Source organism: Schistocerca nitens, chromosome 8 (genome assembly GCF_023898315.1).
Source record: "Schistocerca nitens isolate TAMUIC-IGC-003100 chromosome 8, iqSchNite1.1, whole genome shotgun sequence".
NCBI lineage: Eukaryota > Metazoa > Arthropoda > Insecta > Orthoptera > Acrididae > Schistocerca > Schistocerca nitens.
In genome coordinates this window covers 383170128-383191423 of record NC_064621.1, presented here as the reverse complement: position 1 = coordinate 383191423, position 21296 = coordinate 383170128, and the positions used below count along the sequence as shown (strand labels likewise).

At 42.3% G+C, this 21296-nt stretch overlaps 1 protein-coding gene across 2 annotated transcripts in view; it reads left to right on the top strand.

Annotated features, from left to right (window-relative positions):
* LOC126198652 (glutathione S-transferase D7-like) overlaps nucleotides 1-21296 on the top strand; it is an 87608-nt gene that overhangs the window by 4459 nt on the left and 61853 nt on the right. The window contains exon 1 of one of the 2 annotated variants that reach the window (XM_049935121.1): nucleotides 11144-11300. The exons of the other annotated variant lie outside the window; for it this stretch is intronic. The gene's annotated coding sequence lies outside the window, so the exon portion shown is untranslated. Of the gene's footprint in view, nucleotides 1-11143; nucleotides 11301-21296 lie in introns of those variants that run through there. 2 annotated transcript variants of the gene reach the window in all.

Sequence of the window (21296 nt, the reverse complement as noted above, 5' to 3'; positions counted from 1 at the left end):
GGTCCCCTTTTGACCAATTCTTGGCTACGTCCTTGTGTGTCCCAGCACTTGTCTCGGATGCGAAATCGGTGCTTTACCACTGCGCCATCTCGGTCAGAGACAGCAGCAATGGTCAACTGTAGGGGTTACCAGACGTGCGCGCGATGTACATATTAGGGATGCGACATCGGAAGAAAAATATAGATATTTGCTTCAAGGTTATATAGCTATACTAATTAACAATATCATATATTAATCGACTCAAAACTAATGATGTTTTGATATATCGAGCCGGCCGGTGTGACGAGCGGTCCTAGGCGCTTCAGACTGGAACCGCGCTACCACTACGGTCGCAGGTTCGAATCCTGCCTCGGGCATGGATGTGTGTGATGTTCTTAGGTTAGTTAGGTTTAAGTAGTTCTAAGTTCTAGGGGACTGATGACTTCAGATGTTAAGTCCCATAGCACTCAGAGCCATTTGAACCATTTGATATATGGATGGCAAAAATTTAGTTCTGCAATTATGATTGCAACTTATGATTACACATGTTATTCAAAATTTGAGGATTGCTTTTTATAAACCAAAAAGAAGTTAAGGATTACCAAATTTAATTATACGTTATTTTACGTATAAATAGAGATATCTATTGATGTATAATGCAAGCTAGGAATATCTTTCCACCCAATAATTGTGCTTCCCACTTTTACTGTCTTTTGACTTAAAATGCTTCCACACATCACTTTTGAGAGCCACGTTCTTTTTTTTATCTTCACACTCCAAAATCACTAATATGAACATACAGCAATTCACGAACAACACAAAAAGAAGAGGTTTTGAGAATTACATTTCAGATATTTCTACCAACTTTACTTTCGAGTTACAGGAGGTTACAAAAACCCAAAATTCAGTCCAAATTTCTTAAAAAACTTAAAAGTAAAAAACTGTAGGTATCGTTCTTATGTCTTAAATATTTCAGTGTTAAAAAGAACGTAGAGTTCAATTTTCTCTATGGTGAGTTAAATGGTGGTGGTGATAATATTATTATCCGATTATATCGCCACAAAATATCGATGTTAGCAATGAACAAATATTCTTAATATCGCATAAGTGAATCCAATATATCGATACTTCGATATATCACTGTCTGATATCCTAGCCCAAGTGCATATGCGCGTCACCAAGCGGCGATAATGAATGTATTTTGGAGCGCTTGCCTCTCTTGGCAAGAGGAAGCAATATCCTTTCTTAAAAGCTCTATATTACGCTCACTTGCGACGTACACAGTTTGAAATGTACTGTTGTGGACTTGTTCAAAGAAAAAGGAATCACGATAAACACGGTGAAACCGCATCTCACTGGCGTCGTTGACAGGTGAAAAAGGGATTTCCGCAATTTCTTGTGGATATTCTACGAGTTACCTAAGGCAGCTGCATGTGTTTATACTTCCATTAGGTGCAAATTGTGTCAAATATAACCACAACCGAAAATTTGTGACATGCTGGAATTGTATGCCGGACCGGAACTCCTGTCTTTAACGCGCAGTGCACTGACAAAATTACATCTGAGCACGTGTTACGTATAGACTTGAAGCTTCATTTTGCCACTGGTCTTCCTTCACACCTTTCAAACTTGTCGCAAACGTTGATCCTCGGGTGTATTAGCAAAGGAGTAAAAATGTGTCTCCACTATAACCAATATGTTTGGAACACAGCTGTATATGGAAGTGAGACATGGACTATGGGAAAACCGGTAAAAAGAGAGAAAAAGGAATTGGTGCTGTAGAAGGATGTCGAAAATTAGGTGAACGGATAAGATAAAAAATGAATAGGTTATCAGCAGAGTTGTGCGAAAAGGAACTTTTGGAGAATGCTGACAAGAATGAGGGACAGGATGACAGGACACATGTTAAGACATCTAGGAATAACTTCCACGTTACTAGATGGAGCTGTAGAGGGTAAAACTTTGTACTGGAATACATCCAACAAATAAGTGAGGAAGCTGGGTGCAAATGCTACTCTGAGATGAAGAGGTTGGCACAGGAGAGGAATCCGTTGTGGGCCGCTTCAGGCAAGACAGACTTCAAGCAAGTCAGAAGTTTGATGACCAGAAAATATCAATAACACGTTTAAAAGCTAAGAGAATTTCTGTCAGTTTGTATATAAACATTATATTTAAATTTTTGATGTCTCGCAATGTTACTTGATTTCTTTTCCACTCTTCTTCTTCCTTGTAAGTATAAGGAAAAATGCCCGTTGGCGGCTTTATGTGATATTTCGGTAATTTATCGCCCCAAAGTTTCCACAGGCGATCCTAATCTCTCCTTCCGACAGATTCCGATGACGACGCTTGGGATATCTCAGAGCCTCCATTCTGTCAGCGAGGTGTTTCCATTCTTTCTGTACTTAGAGACCTCAGTCGTGGAGAAGACGTTCAATTCCCGTTGCATGTGATGTTGACACAGTCCAGTCTGTTTACCCCGACCCTTGACAAATAGTTTGCTGAGAGAATTCAGTTCTCACTTCCGCGAGGCAGGGAAAGGACTGCCATTATCTTCAGAGGCGAATTCAGAAGGGGGGGGGGGGGGGAGGTCGAGGAACTATGGATCTTAAAAGAATATCTTTGCAACAGAGCTTTCAGACGTAGCAGGAAAGAAAATTTTCTCGCTGTTCCGGTGGTATTATAATAGGTTAAGAATATACACTCCTGGAAATGGAAAAAAGAACACATTGACACCGGTGTGTCAGACCCACCATACTTGCTCCAGACACTGCGAGAGGGCTGTACAAGCAATGATCACACGCACGGCACAGCGGACACACCAGGAACCGCGGTGTTGGCCGTCGAATGGCGCTAGCTGCGCAGCATTTGTGCACCGCCGCCGTCAGTGTCAGCCAGTTTGCCGTGGCATACGGAGCTCCATCGCAGTCTTTAACACTGGTAGCATGCCGCGACAGCGTGGACGTGAACCGTATGTGCAGTTGACGGACTTTGAGCGAGGGCGTATAGTGGGCATGCGGGAGGCCGGGTGGACGTACCGCCGAATTGCTCAACACGTGGGGCGTGAGGTCTCCACAGTACATCGATGTTGTCGCCAGTGGTCGGCGGAAGGTGCACGTGCCCGCCGACCTCGGACCGGACCGCAGCGACGCACGGATGCACGCCAAGACCGTAGGATCCTACGCAGTGCCGTAGGGGACCGCACCGCCACTTCCCAGCAAATTAGGGACACTGTTGCTCCTGGGGTATCGGCGAGGACCATTCGCAACCGTCTCCATGAAGCTGGGCTACGGTCCCGCACACCGTTAGGCCGTCTTCCGCTCACGCCCCAACATCGTGCAGCCCGCCTCCAGTGGTGTCGCGACAGGCGTGAATGGAGGGACGAATGGAGACGTGTCGTCTTCAGCGATGAGAGTCGCTTCTGCCTTGGTGCCAATGATGGTCGTATGCGTGTTTGGCGCCGTGCAGGTGAGCGCCACAATCAGGACTGCATACGACCGAGGCACACAGGGCCAACACCCGGCATCATGGTGTGGGGAGCGATCTCCTACACTGGCCGTACACCACTGGTGATCGTCGAGGGGACACTGAATAGTGCACGGTACATCCAAACCGTCATCGAACCCATCGTTCTACCATTCCTAGACCGGCAAGGGAACTTGCTGTTCCAACAGGACAATGCACGTCCGCATGTATCCCGTGCCACCCAACGTGCTCTAGAAGGTGTAAGTCAACTACCCTGGCCAGCAAGATCTCCGGATCTGTCCCCCATTGAGCATGTTTGGGACTGGATGAAGCGTCGTCTCACGCGGTCTGCACGTCCAGCACGAACGCTGGTCCAACTGAGGCGCCAGGTGGAAATGGCATGGCAAGCCGTTCCACAGGACTACATCCAGCATCTCTACGATCGTCTCCATGGGAGAATAGCAGCCTGCATTGCTGCGAAAGGTGGATATACACTGTACTAGTGCCGACATTGTGCATGCTCTGTTGCCTGTGTCTATGTGCCTGTGGTTCTGTCAGTGTGATCATGTGATGTATCTGACCCCAGGAATGTGTCAATAAAGTTTCCCCTTCCTGGGACAATGAATTCACGGTGTTCTTATTTCAATTTCCAGGAGTGTACCATCGTGCACTTTGGATAATTTTCCACAGGCGCTCCTAATCTCTCCTCCTCATTTAAGTCTTCTTCAGATTGATAGCTGATACTACATCCAAATTGTTTGAAATGTGACACTTGGTAAAGATCTCACCCCTTTACACCTAACTGTTTTCCCCCGAAACCAAAGACCCTTGTTTTTCTCTGTCAATAAGTTAACACTGTATTTTCTACACAATTCGATTACAATGTACATTTACTTCTGCAGTTTACCTTTATCATTCTGGATGATTGTCATGTGATTAGCAAAGATACAAGCAGTAAGCGTACTGATTGTGAAAATAATAAGTGGTGTTCAGCTGCAATCATCTTGTAGGACCTCCTCAAGTAGATATTGTTGTGGTCTTCAGTCCAGAGACTGGTTTGATGCAGCTTTCCATGCTACTCTAGCCTGTGCAAGCCTCTTCATCTCCGAGTAACTGTTGCAACCTACATTCATCTCTTGGTCTCCCTCTACGATTTTTACGCTCCACGTTTCCCTCCAATACTAAATTGGTGATCCCCTTATGCTTCAGAACATGTCCTACCAACCGACCGATCCCTTCTTCTAGTCAAGTTGTGCCACAAATTCCTCTTCTCCCGTATTCTATTCAGTACCTCCTCATTAATTATGTGAACAACCCATCTAATCTTCAGCATTCTTCTGTAGCACCACATTTCGAAAGTTTCTAATCTCTTCTTGTCTAAACTATTTATCGTCTATTTTTCACTTCCATACATGGCTTCACTCCATACAAATACTTTCAGAAAAGACTTCCCGACACTTAAATCTATACTCGATGTTAACAAATTTCTCTTCTTCAGAAACGCTTTCCTTGTCATAGCTAGTCTACATTTTATATCCTCTCTACTTCGACCATCATCAGTTCTTTTGCTCCCCAGATAGCAGAAATGGTTTACTACTTCATGTGCCTCATTTCCTAATGTAATTCCCTCAGCATCGCCCTATTTAATTCGACTACATTCTATTATCCTCGTCATCCTTTTGTCGATGTTCATCTTATATCCTCCTTTCCGTTTAACTGCTCTTCCAGGTCTTTGACAGAATTACAATGTCATCGGCAAACCTCAAAGTTTTTATTTCTTCTCCATAGATTTTAATTCCTACTCCGAATTTTTCTTTTGTTTCTTTTACAGCTTGCTCAATATACAGATTGAATAACATCGGGGAGAGGCTGCACCCCTGTCTCACTCCCTTCCCAACCACTGCTTCCCTTTCATGTCCCTCGACTCGTATAACTGCCATCTGGTTTCTGTACAAATTGAAAATAGACTTTCGCTCCCTGTATTTTACCCCCGCCACCTTCAGAATTTGAAAGCGAGTATTCCAGTCAATATTGTCAAAAGCCTTCTCTAAGTCTAAAAATGCTAGAAACGTAGGGTTGCCTTTCCCTAATCTATCTTCTAAGGTAATTCGAAGAGTCAGTATTACCTCACATATTCCAACATTTCTACGGAATCCGAATTGATCTTCCCCGAGGTCCGCTGCTACCAGTTTTTCCATTGGTCTGTAAGGAATTCGTGTTACTATTTTGCGGCCGTGGCTTATTAAACTGATAGTTCGGTAATTTTCACACTTTTCAACACCTGCTTTCTTTGGGATTGGAATTATTACATTCTTCTTGAAGTCTGAGGGTATTTCGCCTCTCCCATACACCTTGCTCACAAAATGGAATACTTTTGTCATGGTTGGCTCACCCAAGGCTATCAGTAGTTCTAATGGAATGTTGTCTACTCCTGGGGCCTTTTTTTCGACTTTCAGTCCTCTGTCAAATTCTTCACGCAGTATCGTATCTCCCACCTCATGTTCATCTACGTCCTCTTCCATTTCCAAAATACTGCCCTCAAGTACATCGCCCTTGTATTGACCCTGCATATCGTCGATGAAGAAACAATACCGCGTAACTGACAAACTACCGATTTTTCGTTTTTCAGTCAGATGATGTCGTTGACCGTACGCGCATCCGCTCTTAACGCCATAATGCCGAATTTTTAATTATTTACCATGAAAAAATTATCTAAAACAATACCGTGTATGTGACACAGCAAATAAATAGATGGCAATACCGCGGAACTGTTGAGAATTAAATACCGCATATCCACAATCTATGAATACTGTAAGCAAAATCGCGTAAATACAAAAGCGCGCGCAGCCACAGCACATTGTTACTGCCTTATTACATATTTAACAGTGCTTGAAAGTGGTTCCATGCTTGTAGCTTCATTCGTGATAATGGACAGCGATATAGGTGACGATCTTTTTACTGAAGAAGAAATTGTTTCTCAGCTGAAATCAGCTCATGAAAGCGGAGAATCGTTTCTCAGAGTGACTGACAGCGGTAAGAAAATTGTTTTATTATTCACCTTTGAATCTTAGTAGCCCGGCAAGTGTCTTATTGTGATATAAATTAGAACGCCCCCACTTCACTCGTTCTGTGCTTTATTCATTTCTGCCAAAGATTTCTAGACTGTCCACTTTCTTGTAGGATCTCCCATAAATGCAGAACAAACAACAGGCGAGAAAAGTCGTAACGCTGAAGTTACATTTACCGAAGAAGAATTAATTTCGTGTATGGGGTTCCTGCAACATCTAATGACGCGGGTAAATTTTCTTGAGATTATTGTTAATAGTATTACTGATGCCGTCGTTCTCATAAATACATGAATTTGAGCTTCATCTTTGTCTGCTTAAATTAATTTATAGATATTTTTCCATCTAGAAACTTCAGTGGCTGTATCCAACAATGCTCAAAATGAAACCACAGCCACAGTTTCCACTAGAGACGACAGTACTTCACATTCATTGCTATGCGATGGTGTTTATTGTTTGCCAAGCACTCTGGACAAATTATCGGACGATCATGGGAGCAATAATGATGCTGACAGTGAAGGCCAAGAATTTTATGATAACGTAAGCAGTGACAGGAAAAGGAAGTCTAAACCACATCCTGAAGATTGGAAGAAGAATGCCAATAAAATGCGCGGACAGGAATTGGATACAAAAGAAGTCGAATTGGTAATATCACTCATGATACTCCGCGAGAGGCACGAAAATTAGGTTCTACATGTACTTCGAAGATGTGTCAGAAATCTGTTCAAAGGAAGTCTCATCAATTTTCTGCTGATGATAGGCAGGCAGTATTTAACATATTTTGGGAAACGATGTCATGGGATCAGAGGACGCTTTACGTTATCAATCTTGTGGACGTAATTCCAACCAAACGTCCAGGGAAGAACACTGTTGAATCCAGGAGAAAAGGGACACTCATTTATCATTTGGAAAATGAGCTGGGGAAATATAAAGTATGCAAAAAGATGTTTCTCAATACTCTTGGGATTAAAGGATGGACTGTCCGACATTGGCTGGGTAATTCCACACATGGGATGAGTCCTGATACAGAATCGTCACGACCTCGGATCAAACACGCGAAGAAGAAAGATGAGAGAACCTTCATGAAAGAATTCCTGGACTCTCTTCCGAAACTTCCATCACATTACTGCAGGAAATACTCCTCGAAGTTATACCTTGAGCCTATTCTACATTCCAAACAACAGCTGTATGGACTCTATGTGGAAAAATGTCATGCAGAGAAGGTTTCACCATCAAGTCGGGCTACCTTTAACTTGATTTTAGAAGATGGCAATATTAGCTTATTTTTCCCCAAGAAAGACCGGTGCGACTTGTGTTGTAGTTACAGGCTTGGTAACTTAGGTGAAGATGCGTGGAAGCAACACACAGAACGGAAAGAGCAGGCAAGGATGCAAAAAGATGCTGTCAAGAAAGAAGCCCAGCAGAAGCTGGACTTCCAGGCCGTGAAAGGAGCTCCATTTTTAAGTGCAAGTGCAGTTTATTATAAAACAAAGTTGGATGTTCATAACTTTACAATGTATAATTTAGAAAGTCGTGATGCAGTATGCTACTGGTTCGATGAAACGCAAGATGATTTGGTTGCATCATGTTAATCTGTTCCTCCTAAAGATTGTCGTAGTTATTATGACAACATTCCTTATGAATGAAAATTATCGCGGAGGTAACTGTGTGATGAGTACCAGTGCAGTGTAATTCTCTGCTTTGAGGGATGTTTAGGATTTTTCTTGAAGAAATGTGCAGACATTATCGGCACTATGTAAACAGTATATTTATTTAAAATGTTTCTATGCAATCTTTCAGTAAAAAATGATTAATGCTCCAAAACGTGTTCTTACTAGATTTCTCAGCACCAAATACCAACTTAAATGTGCCGGGAGACTGACAAATAAATACCGTGTAAGTAACAGATCATAGCATAAATACCGAGACAATTCCGCGTATGTGCCGTAATTAAGCTTTCTGAAGCGAATTTTTTTTTGTTTCTCAGTTTTATTTGATCCAATATTTCCTTGTACTGCTACGATGCAAATTTAGCGCCGCTGTGAAATGTATTAGGCATTTTAGACAGTTTTTTGTCTCTCGTGTAAAATTCTTATTTTGCTACTTACGCGGTATTGTTTCTTCATCGACGATATACTTCTTTCAACTTGATGCCTCCCCTTCTTTGCTTAGCATTGGTTTCCCATCTGAGCTCTTGATATTCATGCAGATGGTTCTCTTTTCTCCAAAGGTCTCTTTCATTTTCCTATAGGCAGTATCTATCTTACACCTAGTGATACATGTCTCTACATCCTTGCATTTGCCCTCTAGTCACCCCTGCTTAGCCATTTTGCACTTCCTGTCGCTCTAGTCTTTGAGACCTTTGTATTCCTTTTCGGCTGCCTCATTTACTGCATTTTTATATTTCGTCCATTCATCAATTAAATTCAGTATCTCTTCTGTTACCCAAGGATTTTTACTAGCTCTCGTCTTTTTACCCTCTTGATCCTGTGCCGTCTTCACTATTTCATCTCTCAAAGCTATGCATTCTTCTTCTATTGCATTTCTTTCCCTTGTTCTTGTTAATCGTTCCCTGATGCACTCTCTGAAACTCTCTACAGCCTCCGGTTCTTTTATTTTATTCTAGTCCCATCTTCTTAAATTATTACGTTCTGGAGTTTCTTCAGGTTTAATCTACAGTTAATAACCAATAAATTGTGGTCAGAGTCCACATCTGCCCTTGGAAATGTCTTACAATTTAAAACCTGGTTGCTAAATCTCTGTCTTATCATTATATAATCTATCTGAAACCTACCAGTGTCTCCAAGCCTCTTCCAGGTATACAACCTTCTTTCATAAATATATGTTTAAGAATCATGAAAGAAGGTTGAATATTATATGTAATCGTCATAAATGATCAGTTACAATTTGAGAAGAGTAAATGTCCATACCTACAACACTACAAGAAAAAAATACTTTTATTATGCGTTATAAAACCTGTCAAAAAGGAGTTCAGTATTCATCAACGAAAATTTTTGATCATTTGTCCAATAACATAAAATATCTGGAAGGTAGTGTCGCAAGTTTTAATTGTAACCTAAAATACTTTGTTCTTTGCAATTCTTTCTATTTTATAGACGAATTTTTGTTTAAAAACTGGTAGACCACAGAAAAACCTGTTTTTAACAAATTGTAGTTGCATGAGTAGCACCGAAGAACATGTTCATTAACGATAAATTTAGGTCACTGTACCATTAGGAACTTGTAAATGGTTCGTGTGTAGCCATTCATTGAAATTAATCACGTGTGCGTATTGTGTAAACTGACTCGCTCCCAGGTGCGGATCCAAGAGACTGGGGGTTGTGGTGGGGGTGGAAATTGGGGATTGTAGTGTTATGGAGCCGATGACGACTCCCCACCCAACAAAAACAAGATAACTGTAATAAATACTAATGTAAATAAGTTATTAGATTGCATTAAAAGATTTTATTCATAAACCTCCAGCATGATGCAGGAAAAATGGGTTAGCAACTTATGTTTATTGAAAATCTTATTTGTAATTCTGTCGAAGTTGCAGTGAGAAATACCCTTTACTTGCGGTGACTAGTTTCGGACTTGACGTCCACTATTAAACCATTGCCTCCATCGTAAATATTGAAACATAATACACTACTGGCCATTAAAATTGCTACACTAACAAGGGAACCTCCCCATCGCACCCCCCTCAGATTTAGTTATAAGTTGGCACAGTGGATAGGCCTTGAAAAACTGAACACAGATCAATCGAGAAAACAGGAAGAAGTTGTGTGGAACTATGAAAAAAATTAATAAAATATACAAACTGAGTAGTCCATGCGCAAGATAAGCAACATCAAGGAAAATGTGGGCTCAGGAGCGCCGTGATCCCGTGGACGTCTCGTTCCGTAGCTGCTCTCGCTAACCACAGGACCACGGCGCTCCTAGACTCCCATTGTCCTTGATGTTGCCTATCTTCGCATGGACTACTCAGTTTGTATATTTTATTAATTTTTTTCATAGTTCCACACAACTTCTTTCTGTTTTCTCGATTGATCTGTGTTCAGTTTTTCAAGGCCTATCCACTGTGCCAACTTATGACTAAATCTGAGGGGGGTGCGATGAGGAGGTTCCCTTGTAAGAAGAAATGCGGATGATAAACGGGTATTCATTCTACAAATATATTATACTAGAACTGACATGTGATTCCATTTTCATGCGATGTGGGTGCTTAGATCCTGAAAAATCAGTACCCAGAACAACCACCTCTGGCCGTAATAACGGCCCTGATACGCCTGGGCATTGAGTCAAACAGAGCTCGGATGGTGTGTACAGGTACAGCTGCCCATACAGCTTCAACACGATACCACAGTTCATCAAGAGTAGTGACTGGCGTATTGTGACGAGCCAGTTTCTCGACCACCGTCAAAGCGAGAAGATAAAATCCATTCCCCCATCCTGCCTCCACCCCCCCCCCCTCCCGAAAAAAAGAAGAATCGGTGCATTGACATGTCACGTACTTAACGCCTCACAACAGCTTCAGTTACTCCCATTAGTTTTTGTGCCGAATCACTGTACAAACTCCATGTCGTCTGATTCCTTTTATCACCCCGGCGTGAGACAGCGTTTCTCAATTTAGGATCTCGCTATATAACAGTCCACAAATCAGCGGCGATAGCAGCACATGCCAGCGGCCTAGGCGTGTCTGCAGTGCTCCAATCTCTGTCTGACTGCCTGCTAGACAAACGGCAGCGCACGCAGCTGCACGAAGTGTCCCTTCAGCTGCGAACAACTTGGAATGTAAGTCACTCAAATATCTCCGTTAACAGTGTGTTCGTCCTTTATAATGTAACTGGAAAAAATTGCATTGTCCGTTGTAGGATGCATATTTAAATCATTTATTCTCTTTGCTGTTCTGTGAGTTACGCTTCGCGCATGGTATGAGGTAGGCCTGGAGTGAAAAGACGGAATCTTCGTCCTGGAGTTTCACTGTTTACTAATCTTCTACGTATTTTACTGCTTTTTGGTTTGTATTCGATACAGGGCATACTATTATTTAGCAAATAAACAATATAAATATACAGCCTACAACAGACAATGTTCTCCTTCACGAAATATTTGGAGGATGTGGTCCCGCATATCAACAAGTTTATACTGTAAACCTGCTGCGTCCCGCGGTGTTACCTGCGGTTAAACAGTTGTTTATAAAGAAATGTTAATGCCTAAAATCACTTTCCACGCGTATTCAGCACGACAAAAATTATCGCATGGAGGTACTTGAGGCCACTTGCGGCCCAGCAAACCGCGCGACGTAAAAAAATCACCAAATTTTGAGACGATGTGAGCTGACAATCGCTCACAACTCACTCTTTATTTAAGGGAAAATACTAATCTCTACGCTAATCTTAGAGCATTCATTTGAAAGGTAGCTTTCATGGATGACTTTTAATCACGTTACCGATCCGACGGGAACAGTATTCACGTTGACCATCCCACGAGAACAGCGATTTTTTTTTCGGAATAAAAGGTAGGTAGACTATGTGTTAATTCAGGATATTGGCTACCTTCATTTCAAAGTTCACCCAAATCTCACCAACCGTTTCAGCGTCAAGGGGTAACAAACATACTAACACGACGAAGAAAGAAAAAAAGCAATTTCTAGTTCGGTGTAGAGCAAAATTTTATATCTGCACGTGCCTGTTACCATCGAATAGGGTCGCAAATCATAATAAAGTCGAGCCCTACTGAAAGCCTACAACGCTCTACGTGTAAAGTCACGACTTCTCTCTCTCGTACAGCATTTACAAGACACCGTCACTGTGAGTCTTAAAGCGACTCAGAAGCTGTAAGATACGCCTGACGCTCAGCGGCTAAAATGCAACGGGCTTGTTGGAAGTATGGATTAAAGAGTTTGAGGATTGTACGAGGATTGGAACTTAAATAATGGCAACTGTTTATTCACAACCGATACAAAGAGTTATATGTTTGCACCTGTTACTGTCCTTCAAAGTAGTCACCAGCGTTTTGTAGAACCCGTTGTCAGCAATGTGGAAGGCGTAGTATACCGTTAGCAGAGCCTGTTTTGTTGACGACACGAATGGAGCGGTCTAAAGTTATTTTCGTGTACGACTGTGATGGTGTTATCCTAACGCATTACGTTCCTCCACGGTAGACCGTCAATGCACGGTATTACTGTTCGTTTTTGGAGCATCACCTGCGACCAGCTTTGCGAAAGAAGCGGCGACACTTGCACGACAATGCGCGGGCGCATACAGCGCAGGCTGTGGCTGCTCTGTTCGGTCGATGGGACTGGGAAGTACTGCACCGTCCACTATACTTCCCGGACTTAAGTCCTTGTGACTTTGATTTGATTCCGAAGATGAAGGAACCACTTCGTCGCATTCGCTTCAGAACTGTTTCATAGGTTCAACAGGCAGTAGACCGCTCCATTCGCACCATCAACAGAACAGGCTCTGATAACGGTGTAGTACGCCTTCCACATCGCTGGCAACGGGTTCTTCATAACGCTGGTGACTACTTTGAAGGACAGTAACAGGTGCAAACTTATAACTCTTTGTATCGGTTGTGAATAAATAGTTGCCACTATTTAAGTTCCAACCCACGTATTAGCATTGTATCCATTACGTTGATTCGTGTTATGTAGGACATATTCAACAATAAAAGCATTTTCGCAAATACGATACAGATGTGGCTGCCACCATCGCGAGTCTTGCTTAGAGATTATGAGACTAAAGTTAAGAGAGATGAGGGCATCTACAGAGACATGTAGACAGTCATTTTCCCTCGCTCAATATGCGAATGTAACAGGAAGCAGGAGAGATAATCTTGCTAATCTCGGTGCGATGCATCCTCCGCCATGCACTGCGGATATAGATGTAGCTGTAGAACTAGAAGCCACATTTTGGCTTACACGTTACTTAACGTCAATGAAACTGCATGGGGTTTCGTGGGAAACAACGTCCGAATGTGTTATCAAAAGGGCATGTCAATGCGTATAAATTTTCGATAACTATGGTTTGAATTTGGCTGTTGCAGAGCCACCGTGAAGGAGACCTAAGTTAGGTAGAGGTTAACTATTGATTTAATCTTAGAGACACAAGTAAGACAATTCTTAGCTTTTGTTGCGTACTAGACATGACATGGGTTTGATTTACAGTGATGGTTCCTTCGAAAGGGCACGGCCGACTTTCTTCCCCATCCTTCCCTAATCCTATGGGACCGATGACCTCGCTGTATGGTCGCCTACCCCAAATTAACCAGCCAGCCAACCAGTCCAATCTCAGAGGTAACTAACGCTCACGGGCGTTACAGCGTGTATTTAAAGCAAACGTGATTTGCATCCTCATAGTGCCGCTACTAGCGTCAGTCATGTTACTGGCAAGAGTTGAATAGGCAGCACCTGTTAGATGTAGAAACACGCCTACCAACGTTTGTTTATGTCGCACAGCTCCTTGGTGTTGCGCTTTTTCTTTCCGTCATTGTCTTTAGGTTCTTATCCAAATTACAATCCTTGGCATATTTGTGGACAATTACGCTCTTCGTGTGACAGGAATCGAAAAATGACGTCGTTGGAGACAACGCAACCTATATTGTATTAATGACGAAAGTTACTAGTGCTAGGGTTACCGGAATAAATTGAGAAAATTACCAAACATTGCCTGGCGAAAGGATTTGCTGACCTATATTTACTAAAGCTATTTACAGCTTTCAACAAATTTTTGTTACCTTTAATTTTGTGGTAAAAGTCGTTGCATGTTGTAACCGTCAAATTACAACGAATTCCTAATTCTGCTTTTATCGTATCGACACTCAATTATTGACTTGATCTTGCAAATCAGTAAAAAAAATCGCGAAGTGAATGGAATTCAAAAAATTCCGTACCGCTCATACTTTGCTATCGAACACAGGGGTGAAATACCGAACAGTTCCGTAAAACTCCGAACACCTGTCAACCCAGACTAGAGCTCATAAACTGTTGTCGAACAGAAAATGCATAATGTCAAATTGTTGTCGAACAGAAAATGTGTAATGTCGCCGTACTGTGGAGGGAATTTTTGAGTGCATTCGTTATCTGGTTTATCGACCGCACGATATGAATTAGTAAAGAAGAGTTACAACATCTGTTGCACAACAGATAACAGAGTGCCTCGAAAGGTGTTGCTATCTGAACAGACTATCAGACATGGATTGTTGCTTAGTAGTCCAATGAAACTGTCAGAAAAAAAGCCTGTACCTTGCAAAAGGTGGAGTAGAAGATTTTATTTTTTTAACTCGTTCATATTGTTGGAAAGGTTAGAAAACCAAGTTTTGCCAACAAAGTTTCTTTTGTGAAAACTTTCTGCAGTCAAAAAACTTTGAAAATTTCGGACGTTTTTCAGTTTTTTCAAAATATCTCAGTTTCATTTGCTCCTATCGCTTTGGCGTCTATTTTCTTTTTTAAAGAGCACAAATTCTCTACAAATTTGATTTTTACCATTTTTTTCTACTCCCAATATCTAAGGCGCTACAGCGCGTCAAAAAATACCAATTTTTCACATTTCTGCAGGAGTTCCGCGACTGTGTTGGCCGTATGAGGTTTTGCATTGTGGATCAGAATGACCCCACAGGTGAGATTGCCTGGTTGTTTTGATTTGATCGCTTGGTGAAGGTGGTCAAGGTTTGCGAGTAACGTTGGGCATTCACTGTTGTCCCGTGCTGCAGAAAGTGAAAAAATGGTTCAAATGGCTCTGAGCACTATGGGACTTAACTTCTAAGGTCATCAGTCCCCTAGAACTTAGAACTACTTAAACCTAACTAACCTAAGGCCATCACACACACCCATGCCCGAGGCAGGATTCGAACCTGCGACCGTAGCGGTCACGCGGTTCCAGACTGTAGCGCCTTTAACCGCTTGGCCACACCGGCCGGCGCAGAAAGTGAATCAGGAGGGGGCCATCTTGGTCAAAGGAGGACGTCAGCATAACCTTTCCTGCACTCGTGTGTTTGGCATTTTTTGGCGGTGGTGACCCTGGATGCTTCCACTGAAGACTTTGTCGTTTTGATTCTGGTTCGAGGTGAGGACACCAATGACTCATCTCCAGCCACCACTCGTGCCAGGAATGCATTCTCTTCCCGAACATAGCGCTGCAGATGAGGAAGATAGTGGGCCATTCGACATGCATCCTTGTGTGATTGAAGACTATGGGGCACCCATTGGGCACATACTTTGTGCATGCGCAGCCGTTCAATTCGACCGCGGCGGCTATGGCTTCCATTATCACACGGCAGTCCTGGGTAATGAGTGCTTCCACCAGCTGGACGATGTCACCGGTAATGCAGTGTGGTGCTCCAAACCGTGCATCATCGGCTAACGACACCTGTCCTTCCCTGAAGCGCTTGTGGGTGCCTTGACCCTTGCAAGGGACACTTGTGACATTCGTCGATGACTGTCCCTTCCTCCTACTCCTTCCGCTGTCAGAAAATGAACACTTATTTGCTCTTCTTTTGGCGCCTCCATATCACTGCACTTCGACTGGCAGCGTTAGACGATTGATGCATAATGCTGCTAGCTCTGTATAGTCACGTGGCGTTCCAGAATCCGGCTTGTTTCTTTTTGAATGCCCCTTACATACACACACACACAAATGGTTCAAACGGTCGGCGTTTAATGTTATGTCAGTTTTGTCGTCACAGCTCGGTTTAATTCGGTTTGAATTCCTTCTATGCAAACTTTCAACTCGGTTAATTCGGTTCGGCGTACACCCAAGTTGACCCGTCGCTACTCACCGGACGCACCGCGCTTTGCCGATCCTTATTTCTTGGCTTTGCGCAGCACAGCATAGCCGGTGTGGACGTGGCTTAATATGTCGCTTCTTAAATTCACCGTCCTACGGACGCCTAGTCTCTCGTGAAAATATTTCCCTGATGCCTGGCCGTTTCCACCTCTGAACCACTGTTGCCGATTTCTACTGTAGACCAGTCAAGTTGCAGAAATACCTTGCAAAAGGTGGGCTAGAAGAGTTTATTTTTTCAACTCGTTCATATGGTTGGAAATATTAGAAAACGGAGTTTTTCCAACAAAATTTCGCTTGGGAAAACTTTCTGCAGTCAAAAAACTTGGAAAATTTCGGCCTTTTTTCAGTTTTTTTCAAAATATCTCAGTTTTTTTGCTCATATCGCTTTAACGTCCATTTTCTTTGTTAAAGAGCACAAAATTCTCTAAAAATTTGATTCTTGCCATTTTTTTCTACTCGCAATATCTAAGGCGCTACAGCGTCTCAAAAAATACCAATTTTTCAAATTTTTAGCATAGTGGCAAGATACCTTATTTTTGAACACTATTTTTTCAGTTTCTGTTTGTGTAGTATAAATACATTATACATCATGTTATATGTTGGAATTTACCACCTCACTTTCAAGTATTCAATTTCTCTGTATGAAACATGAGGATTGCTGGGCACCCAACTATTGTGGTTCTTACATCACTACCTGAGGTTCACTATGGGCCACCTCAGCCCTGGTATTTGTAAAACTATAAATATAAAAATACATCATTAAGACACACACACACACACACACACACACACACACACACACACACACACACACACACACACACACACGCACAAAATAAATGTTCTCAGGAAACTGATTATTAGCTGCAATAGGCAACCTAATTAGGTAGGTAATTATTCTTGTGTATAAAAGCCACACAGTTGGCATTAAAAATAAGTAGCTTTATTACAATTAAAATGCATTGTCAGTTACTAAAAAAATGTTGACAGTTCTGGGTGTGTAATACTTCTAATATCGCAAATTAGCGCACTTGAGACAGATATGAGCATCACTTCCAATATTTTGATGGGCCAGGTTCCTCAGTGTCACCAGAAATACCTTGAGTTACGGATTCAGGGTCTGTACCTAGAGTTGATCCCAGATTGACCTCTTCTTTAAACAGCGAGTCAGCCTCAGCAAGTTCGTTGATTTCGTCAGCGGTTTCCTCAACATCCTCCATAACATCTTCTTCACTGTCTTCATATAAAAATTTTGGCACGTTTTCACAGTTGATCCCAATACATTTCTTGCAAATTGAAGAACATTTCAAACCCGCTTTTCTGCAGGAGCACGCTCCGCCACAGTTTAGCTTGCATGAGCATGAAACAACGTGAAGAAGTGCTTCAGGTGCTGCATCTTGGCTCATTATAACGGGTATTGGACCGTGACCACTGTGATTCCAGCCCCATTTCTCAGGAGTTTCAAGTTTCCCATCCAACTTTGGACTTGTTGGTAAGTCCGCAACGAATGATGTTGTGCAGCATCTAGTGTAGGTGGCAACCGTGCAAGATTCAGTTTGTTTTTTGTAGCAGACTTGGCGAATAGCTGGTACCGCAAATGGTCTAGTGTGTGGGAACTGCTGACACCTCCACTATACAATGCGATAGTAACCTGTTTTGTTGCTGTTATTATTTCTTCACTGGTAGCATGTGGTTTATTGAACGTGCAAAGCGCTGAGGTTAGGTGGTCATTTCTCGCAACAATATTGCAGCACTGAATTTTTCCTTGACCAAAAAAAGCGGATGTTGTATCACATCCGCTAAAGGCGTGAGTGAACAGAATATATTCACTGTCAAACTTGTAAGATGCAGTGGAAAACCACCTGTCTTCTGCATTTCCTCTTCCTGGCTTTAAGAAAAATAAGTTTTCAATGCCTTGCCCCAAACCGGTCATGAGCACAAGCAGGTCAACATCTTCTCCTACAATGACAACACTTCCAAAATCTTTGTTTCTTGAAATGACAGATGTTACAATCATAACGTCAGCATCGTCTTGTGCCTGGTGCACTTAAACGCTACACTCCAGAAATTCCTTTTTAAGAAGTGTGATCAAACGCATCTTGTTTCGTTCGTTGTACAAGAACTTGCCCTGAGGGACTTAGTTCACCATCTCTGATTCAACCACAACGTCAACCGAAGAATGTTTTTTGGACCTACGAATCCTATCAGCACTCTTTGTGCTACATTTGTCTCCCTCACATGGATACCCATCAAATACAATAGCAAATTGAGATACAAGTTGACGTTGCAGGTAAGAAACATAGCTTTGGGCTATTGACTTGAAGCAAACATTTCGAGTCCAACTCACTTTGTGGATAAGGTACCCCCCATCAAAATTTCGTTTGGCATATGGCAGTCTTAACTGCTTGGTTAAAAAGTCGTCAGAATTCCCTTTTGCACATAAGAAGCATTTCTCTTTGAACTTGAACTGACCTTTTTCCTGCGACCGACGTAGCACGCCTGTTGGTTCCCGAGGATGTCGAAGGCTAGCTGCTATAATTCTCTCATTAATGTACTTCTTGTAGCATGCTTCATGCATCATCACTTCACTGAGCGTTTTGAAAAAACGGGTGTGAGCAGACTCCCTGCGTTTAGCACTACAATCGATAAGTGTGCTCAGTCCTTTCTTTTTCACATTGCATCCACCACTCACCACAGTTTTTTCGCAAATGAAACACAAATTCATGTCAGGCATACTCATTTTCAGCACCACAACATATACTGAATGGAAGCGACTCCAAACTGTAGGACCCTTATTGTTGTGTGCTAATAGCTGTCAGCGCGCTGTGAACAATCACTAGAGATAATTTGCCTTCCGGCCGCCAAAGAATAAATACGCTTTTGTCCGCTAAAGAACAATTCCTACATACTTTTTCTTATAACTGATCATTAACGTCAATCAACTGTAGAAAATGTACGGCACCTGCATGCAATCGTATTACATATTGTAACACAAATAAACTTCACGCAATCCGACGTGAATGTGTTCGTAGTTACTGAATATGATGCGTTTGTCCTGGCCCTGCAGCAGAGAGATGGTAAATTCCAATGAATAACATGATGAATAATATGTTTATACCACACAAATAGAAACTGAAATAACAGTCTTCAAAAATTATAAAATTTGCCACTTTGCTCAAAATTTGAAAAATTGGTATTTTTTGAGGCGCTGTAGCGCCTTAGATACTGGGAGTAGAAAAAAATGGCAATAAGCAAATTTGTAGAGAATTTTGTGCTCTTTAAAAAAGAAAATAGACGTTAAAGGGATAGGAGCAAATGAAACTGAGATATTTTGAAAAAACTGGAAAAAGGCCGAAATTTTCCAAGTTTTTTGACTACAGAAAGTTTTCCCAAGCGAAATTTTGTTGGCAAAACTCCGTTTTCTAATATTTCCAACCATATGAACGAGTTGAAAAAATAAACTCTTCTACCCCACCTTTTGCAAAGTATTTCTGCAATTTGACTGGTCTACAGTAGAAATCGGCAACAGTGGTTCAGAGGTGGAAACGGCCAGGCATCAGGGAAATATTTTCACGAGAGACTAGGCGTCCGTAGGACGGTGAATTTAAGAAGCGACATATTAAGCCACGTCCACACCGGCTATGCTGTGCTGCGCAAAGCCAAGAAATAAGGATCGGCAAAGCGCGGTGCGTCCGGTGAGTAGCGACGGGTCAACTTGGGTGTACGCCGAACCGAATTAACCGAGTTGAAAGTTTGCATAGAAGGAATCCTCCATACAGTCCGGACCTCTCTCCCTGTGATTACGCCATTTTTGGTCCCCTTAAAAAAGGCTCTGAGTGGCAAACGATTCTCCTCGGACGACGACGTCCAGCTGAACGTGCGGAACTGGTTAACATCGCAGCCCTGGGAATTGTATGAGACAGCCATTCACCGCCTTGTGTCACAATGGGACAAGTGCCTCAACAGACAGGGTCAATACTTCTAACATACAGGTACTGGTTTCTGTAATTATGCCTCCTGCTCGTTTCTTTTTGAGCGCCCCGTTTGAAACTTTTAAAATATACTTGTGAAACATCCGAAATTCACAGTATAAATTTTGAGAGCCAGTGGTTGATTGTAAACCAAAAGTCTGTTCAAGGGCATACAACGCTACAGGCAGCAATTTTGGATCTCTTGTTTTGAAATTTGGAAAACAGACTTGCGAATCTCCGAAATTTTCTGTAGAGATTTTGACAGTTATCGGGCGGAAGTAAGTCAGCCAAACTCCAGTTCACGAGTAATTTCTAGTCTTTTGACACGAAATTCTGAAGATGATACACTGGAATTTGCTGTAATGGCTTGTCCTGATCTGACAATCTTATGGCAGCGAAGTGCCTCATCTTGAACATTAATGGACGCCACACTACAGGCTGAAATTTGAATATACACCAGTAACACATTCTGAATTTGTTTTAAGATTTGGATGGTTATCGGACGATTTTAAGACGGCCAAGATGCCTCGTCGTTTGCATGAATGGTGGTCGTGCTATAGGCTGCATTTCGAAAATATACTCATGAGACACCTAGAGATTGCTGTAAGGATTTTGACGACGATCAGGCTATTTTAAGGTAGCCAAATTCCACTGATTGACCATGAACGGTGTAAAGTTACCGTTACATCTTCGATTTCCTCAGTCACTCTGTACTCATAAATTTCCGATTTATCATGAAGCTTACGTTGTGTATAGACCCACTTGCAAAAAACACCCAACGCTTCACGAATTTCGATCAAACAAAATAAATCATAAGTTACTGCACTTTTAAAGATCACAGTGAGTGACGACCCGTTCTGTAGCCACAGACTCGACTCGGCCTCGGTCGGTGCGACGACGATGAACTCCGACCTCGCGCGGAACCGTCATCGATAGCGGCTGCCGACGCATATTGCGTGAACACAACTCGAGTTTGTAACAGTCTAGCTGTTTGACTTGTAATCCCCAAAACTATGGTTGCCATATCTAGC